At 44.5% G+C, this 7,724-nt stretch overlaps 1 pseudogene; it reads right to left on the reverse strand.

The window, feature by feature from the left end:
- Positions 1 to 203: 203 nt before the first annotated feature.
- On the reverse strand, positions 204 to 6,281 carry LOC131830089 (ragulator complex protein LAMTOR3-like; annotated as a pseudogene).
- Positions 6,282 to 7,724: the final 1,443 nt, after the last annotated feature.

A 7,724-nucleotide genomic window follows, 5' to 3' on the forward strand; every position in this document is an offset into this window, starting at 1 on the left:
CTTTTGTGCTTTAAAATACTCATATTACCATAGTCCTGGTAATAATGAGAGAGAGATCACGGGGTAGGGAAAGAGAGAATGTGTGTGTGTATGTGTTTAAATAAGGTGTAGCGTACAACTTAAGTGTGTGGCTTCAGAGCTGTGATGCAGTATGTGCCTGAGTAGCCACTATCGACATGCTGATAGAGAACATTTTCAGCAGCCTAGAAGGTGCCCTCAATGCCCTTGGCTGTGATTTCGGAGAACTGGCCCAACTCCAGAGGTGAACCCACAGTGGGGGAGAAGTCCTCACTTCCATGTCCAGCTGCTCCTGAAAAGCAGGATAGCATAATGTTGGAAGGTGGACACCGGGCTACTACCGAGTTTGAATCTCAGCTCCACGACTTACCAGCTCTGTGACCTTTGGCAACTTACTTAACATTCCTGAGCCATAATTTCCCTACTAGACGGGGTGGTAGTGAACACTGAATGAGGCACTGAGAATAGTGTCCGGCACATAGTAAACACTCTCAGTCAAGGTAAGCTCTTCCGAAGCCATTGGTGGGAACTCCGGGTGCACCGCCAGAGCCAGTGGAGCATATATTTGGGGGGTTGGTCACGTTGACCCTTCAAATCCCGCTCTTAGCCATACCTATCTCGCTTACAAGGAGCCAGGGCTTTTCACTAGGTTTCCCAATGTCTCCATAAGGTCTTTGTTCTATCCTGTCCCTGGGTACTGCACACTCAGCCGAGGGAGTAGAGATGCCAAGCCCAGCTCTGGTGGTGACCTTATCAAGAATTTTCCATCAGACCCACTGGGTCATCGGAAAGGCTTGCTCACTGTGCCGGCGAGTCAGCTTCCAGGGAATTCATCAGCAGGCTGGAACGGGGGTGTGTGTGACCCTCAGCTGCTCCCAGGGCTTTCCCCTTCCTTCTCCCCACCCTGGGTTCACCTCTGGAATTAGACCAGTTCTCCACAATCGCGGCCAGGGTGACAGCAAAGTGTGATGGATGAACGAGGAGCTGTGGAGTGGCAGCGTGCTTGGTCAGGAACCCAAGGCTGTGTTTATGAGAAGGAAGAGGCTGTTTCCTGGAGCAAGCATAATGCAGCTCTAAAAAAGGCAGGGGAAATACATCATGCGAGGGAGCGTAACCCTGGGAGGGCCGCTGGGAATCCGAGTACCAGAGAAGCCCTGGCAGGTCAAGGTGCCTCTGACAAGGCCTTTTTTATAGGCCATTTGCGTGAGGGTTTGCTGCTGTTCCCTGCAGAGCTGACAGCCACTCAAGGTCTTGGTGGGGAGGTGGGGAGCTAATCTCAGCTGTCATTTTCCAGACCTTCTCCACAGGCCCTGTTGATGCATTTAAAGAAGAAATAACAAACTCCATTGTTTTCGTGGTGTTTTTGTTTTTGTTTTTACTGCAAAAATGACCATTTTGGCTGTTGGCTCTCACAGTGCTACAAATAGATTAGGAGTATTGGCTCCTTTCCCTTCTTTCAAACCCAGGGCAAAAGAAAGTTTAACTGGGGGTGCCTGGATGGCTCAGTCAGTGAAGCGTCTGCCTTTGGCTCTGGCCATGATCCCAGAGTCCTGGGATCGAGCCCCACATCGGGCTCCCTGGTTTGCAGGGAGTCTACTTTTCGCTCTCCCTCCTGCTTGTGCTCTCTCTCAATCAAATAAATAAATAAATAGAAAGAAAGAAAGTTTAACTGGATACCTGCAATGGTCAAGAGAGGTATGAGAATGAGTTTCCCCCCAAGAAAGTGTGCTAATATTTCTGTTTATCTCTATGAATTTGTAACCCTCCGACTTCCCTGAAGATCCTGGAAAATGAACATTCCCTATCAGTCTCCTATAGCTACCATAACCAACTACACATTTAGTGGCTTGAAACAACAGAAATGTATTCTCTGATATTTCTGGAAACCAGAAGTCTGAACTGAGTCTTATGGGGCTCAGACCAAGATTCTGGTAGGGCTGGTGCCTTCTGGAAGCTCCAGGGGATAATGCAGTCCTCACCCCTTCCCGCTGTGGAGCTTGCAGGCAATCCTTGGCGTGCAGTCCCGTCCTCAAGCTGGAAGGACATCATCTTCTCTCCCTGCACCTACTTGCCCGTGCTTCTATGGTCTAATCTCCTTCTGCCTCCTTTTTGTTCCCCCTCAGTTTTTTTTTTTTTTATTGTGGTAAAATACACACAGTGTAATTTGCCATCTTGACCATGTTTGAGTGTAGTAGATTTCAGAGGTATTAAATACATTTCTAACGCCGCGCCCCCAACATCACCAACCATCTCTCTCTCTTTTCATCTTGTAAAACTGAAACTCTACTAACTCCCCATTTCCCCCTTCTCCCAGCCCCAGACACCCACCATTCTACTTTCTGTCTGTATGCATTTGATTACTCTAGTTATCTTAGATAAGTGGAACCATACAGTATTTATCCTTCTGTGGCTGGCTCCTTTCACTTAGCATATTGTCCTCAAGGTTCATCCATGTTATAGGATGCATCAAAATTTCCTTCCTTTCAAGGCTGAATATATTCTGTTGTGTATGTATATACCACGTTTTGCTTATCCATTCTTCTGTCAATGGACACTTGGGGGTTGCTTCCACGTTTTAGTTCTTGTGAATAATGCCGTGAACATGGGTATGCAGATATCTCTTTGAGAATCTGCCTTCAATTCTTTTGAGTATATACCCAGAAGTGGAATTACTGGATCACATGGTAATTCTATTTTTATTTTTTGAGGAACAATTGTGCTGTTTCCCGCAGCTGCTATACCATTTTACATCCTCACCGATGGTGTACAAGAGATTCATTTTTTCCACATCCTTACTGACACTTGTTTCTTTCCATTGTTTTGATGGTGGTCATGCTAATGGGTGTGCGTGTGGTGGTATCTCTAGGAGTTTTGATTTGATTTCCCTAATGATCAATGCTATTGAGCAAGATGCTAATGGGCCATTTAAATATCTTCTTTGGAAAAATATCTATTCAAGTCATTTCCTCATTTTTTGATTGGATTCTTAACAGGATGCTCAGGATTACATTGAGGACCCACCTGGATAATCCAAAATAATCTCCCCATTTCAAGGTCCTGCAGGGGTGCCTGGGTGGCTCAGTTGGTTAAGGGTCTGCCTTCAGCTCAGGTCATGATCCCAGGGGCCTGGGATCAAACCCCACGCTGAGCTCCCTGCTCACCAGGGAGTCTGCTTCTCCCTCTCCCTCTGCCCTTCCTCCACCCCTGCTCATGCTCAATCTCTCTCTATCTCTCAAATAAATAAATTTTTTTAAAAATCCCATGAAGTCTTGTTTGTCATATTAAGGTAACATTCACAGGTTTCAGAGATTAGGACCAGGATGGTATAATTCAGCCTATCATAACTTGTAATAATCATAGGAATTTATTGAGCATTTACTGTGTTCTAAGTACTATGTTAGCTCTCCTAATGCAGGTACCCATCTAATTCTCCAAATCTGTAAAGGAGGTGCTGTTCCACTTTGCAGACAATAAAAGCTAAAGTTTATTGAGTTCTTAGCATGTGCCAAGCTTTCTTGGACTTTGGATGTATTAATTCCTTGAACTCTCACAGCAATGTATGTGGTAGATACCGCTATGATCTCCATCTTAGAGATGGGGAAACTGAGGCATAGATAGGTTAAGTAATTTGCCCCAGATCTTCTAGTAAGAAGCAACCTGGAATGTCAAACTAAGCCCATAGCTGCTAAACCTTGTGGTAAGTCGGCTTTATTCTTCCCGCTTCCTAGCACAGTTCCCCTGGCTCTTCTCTGTCTTTATTCCACTGACAAGGTGAGAATGCTGCTGTGATCTCAGGGTCACCTGGAAGGTCAGCTGGCCAAAGATAAGTTTTTTTTCATTGACTACATTCAGTATTGCCCTTATACCCGCTTCGAACCTCAACATTCTTAGAGGAGGAACAGCTGGAGTCATTAATACCTCTTGTGTGACAGGTCTACTGGGTAGTCTTTATAGTAGAAAAAGCAGTGTGAACTTAGAATGCTACAGAAGAGAACGTGGGGACGCCAGGGTCAAAAATCATGGCGTGGATGAAGAAAGGGGGAATGAAATGAACCAGCTTCTGCCCTGGGAGGAAAAGGTCATGCTGAGGGAGGAAGGAGAGAGAGCGAGAGGTATGACAGAGGAGAACTGGAGTGTTTTGAGCCCACTGGGGTCAGGTTTGTTTCAAGGCAACCAGACCCGGCTGGAAGTGTGGAAATGAATAAACAAGCCCTGGAGCAGGCACTTTCCTGGGAGGCAAGATGGAGAGAAGCAGGGATGAAATCACATCCCATTGTTCGGCCCAATAAACCCCCAGTCTGTCACTACAACTTAGAACTTCCAGAAGTGTTCCTTCCACTCCTACTAGGTACAGGGCTTTTCAAAGAGCTGCCGTGGAGAGGCTCCTGCCATCATAAGTGTAGTCATGAGGTGACCCCTGGTTTGCAAAGTGGCAACCCAGAAGCCTGATTCTGGAAGCAAAATTTTTGACAGCACAACATCTAAAAAATGAATTTGAATTTTTTTATTTTTTATTTTTTTTAAAGCTTGAGTGTGCCCTGTCCGGGTCACCATACTTACTTCTCTCATTCTGCACTGGGCGTAGTCCCAAACCCTTCAGCCAGTACTCATGCAGCCCCTGAGGGCATTCGAGTTTGCAGCCTTTGGGATAAGGCCTTTTGCCATGTGGCAGAAGCCGCCAAACTGTGAAATACTAGCACTTGTTCAATGAAAATCTGTGAAGCCAAAGAAAGCCATGCTTACAACCATCTTAACTCTGGAAGGTCTCACATCTGACCTTTCAGCTTCATTTTCCACTAAGTGTACCCCATTAGAAGAGCCATATGCCATGAGATTTATTGCTACAAATTTGAGGGTCAGATCTTTCCCCATTTTGTCCCCTACCTTTGGCTTTCCTCGGAGGCTGGAGGCCATTTCTCACTTGGAGTACATGGGAAGTGTTGGTCTCGACGACTTTTAATGGGTGGGCAAGATTAAACTTTAGTCTCCACATGTACAAGGGTTTTGTAGTAAAAACACAGTTTGGACCAAGACTGGGGCCCAGTTGCTATTGGCAGGGGTTAGGGAACCAACACTGTATCAGATGATTCTGTTCAAAGTAGCAGGGTATCAGCGCTAGAAGAGACCGTAGATGATTCATTCATTCAACAAGTATTTATCAAGTGCTAGTATTTTGTTAGGTGTTGGGATCACTGGAATAAAAGACAAAGTTCCTGCCTTCACAAAGCTTCAATTTAATAATGTAGCTACTCAGAAGTTAGTAGTCTGACGCCTTTATTACACAGTTGACTGTTTCCTTGTGGAAAACAGGATTAGAGTGGGCACACGAATTGCCTAAAGTCATGTGGTTCCTTTTTTTTTTTTTATTGTACTGATTTCATTGCTTTTACTAAGCCATTTTATGTTCTTCATATGCAAAGAAATAATGCAATGAAATAATGCAAAGAAATAATATAAAGAAAAATATGTCCTCATTATTATTCACAATAAAATAGGTCTGCCTCATTCTGCAGTCCTGGGCTTATTCTATAATAGGGAGAACTTCACAGCCTGAGTGGACCAAAGTACCATTTTGACTCTGACCCACTGAATAGACATCTCATGCATATTTGGTGACTGGACTAACTCCCCAGGAGCTGAGACGTACTGAGCCATTTCTGTGGCATCCCCAGATCTCACTAAATTAAGAAAAGGCTCTATACAAGAAAGATAACAATCAGTATGTCCATAAACTGTATCTATCTAAAGCTCTTTCTTTAGTGTGAGGTGGAGAAAGGGACCCTTTCTTGAGTACATATATACAAGTATTTTTGTGGTCTAAAGATTGCTGAATTGATATTGGGTCTATTATAATGAAAATAAGGTGTACATCAAAATCACTGCCAGAATAAGAAACTTCCATGACTTGTCTCAATTCTTCAAACCACAGAGCAAGCTCCCTTTCTAGGCTGATAGTGAGTTTTGTGTTGGCATTGCCGCTGGCTGTGAAACTCACCACCAAAGGTAAATGACTGAATTGAACCACCTGACGGGTGTTTTTGTAACAGCTGATCCTTTTATTTTTTGAAAGTCCGAGTTTGCTTCCTCGGTCTGATGCAAAGGCAAAAGTAGATAAGCGACCAGGTCTCCCAGCATGCTCTGGGACATTTATCACCAGCCACTCCAACAGCAGTCACTCCGTCTCTATCTGACACAACCACAGCACGGCGCCCTTCAACGCTTGGTAGTTTTGTATGCAGAAATCACTTCAGGTCATTTACCATGACGAACGTTCTCCCGCAAGATCAATCTCCACTCCTGGCTTTCTGGGCTGCCATGTTCTCATAGCTGTAAACTCAGGGACATCTTCAAAGACCGTCTTCAGTCATGTGGCTTCTTAGCGACAAAACTAGGACTGGAAATAAGGTTTGACACTGATTTCCAGGTGTTCTCTACCTTACCTCCTTCTTTTCTCCATAGCCATCTAAACGGGTTTTATCTGCCCCCATCTTCCACAAAGCTGCATCCCAAACCATCCTTCCCCTGAAGTTGGTTTTATTGAGGGCCCCTGAGCTTAATTATCAGTCAATTCTCCTATCTTAAAAGATCAGTAATTTGCCCCATATTTATAGAACAACTGCCCTCCTTAATTATCAGAGAATGTTTCTTTTCCCTTTAAGTTATATTCAAAGACTTTACCACCTACAGAAATCATTGTATTTCTATGAATGGGTTAAACCCTTGTTTCAATGGGTCATTTTCACAGAGGAGTAAATACTCTATGATTCCATGTACATGAAATTCTAGAAAATACTTGAAAAGAGAAGCATATCAATAGTTACCTAGTGTCAGGAATGGGGATTTACTGCAATGGGTCATAACAGAGCTTTCTGGGGTGATGGCGATGTTCTAGCCTTTTATTTTTTAAAAATCTATTTATTTGAGAGAGAGAGAGAGAGAGCGAGCGCATGTGTGAGGGGAGGGGCAGAAGGAGAGAATCTCAAGCAGACTACGCACTGAGCACAGAGCCCCTGAGATCACGTGGGCCCCCAGTGTTCTATCTTTTTTAAAGTTTGGTGGTGGTCCCATGAGGGTATACATTTGTCAAACTCTTCAAACTGTGTACTTAAGATAGATTTCTTTGTTTGTAGACTATATATACATAATGTCAATTTTTTGAAAACGGATCCTTTGAAACAGACCTGCCTCTCAGCAAAGAGGCAGATAGGATCCACTAGAGTAGAGAGCTGGGACTTAAAATGCTAGTGTGGGTTGATTCTTCCCCAAAAGGAAGTGAGACGGGAGAGTTGAATCTGCTCTTAGCTCCTGTGGTCTCACTTGCCAGGTGCCTGTTGTAAGGTGAGTTCCACAGTGAGTGCGCTCCTGGTGTTTAAAGACACTTGAACTGGCTCGGCTGACCCATGCGTATGTCTTTTTTTTTTTTTTTTTTTAAAGATTTTATTTATTTGACATAGAAAGACACAGCAAGAGAGGGGGAGTGCGACAGGAAGAAGCAGGCCTCCTGCGGAGCAGGGAACCCAAGACCGGCGCTCGATTCCAGGACCCTGGGATCATGACCAGAGCCGAAGGTAGACGTTTAACGACGGAGCCACCCAGGCACCCCCCACCCCCACCATGGGTATGTCTTTAGAGAAGCATGGAAGTGTGGGCACAGCTATTCTACTTTATGGCCGATCTAAGGACTTTCCAAGCATAGTTTTTATTAT

This window comes from Mustela lutreola, chromosome 4, assembly GCF_030435805.1.
Source record: "Mustela lutreola isolate mMusLut2 chromosome 4, mMusLut2.pri, whole genome shotgun sequence".
Classification (NCBI taxonomy): domain Eukaryota; kingdom Metazoa; phylum Chordata; class Mammalia; order Carnivora; family Mustelidae; genus Mustela; species Mustela lutreola.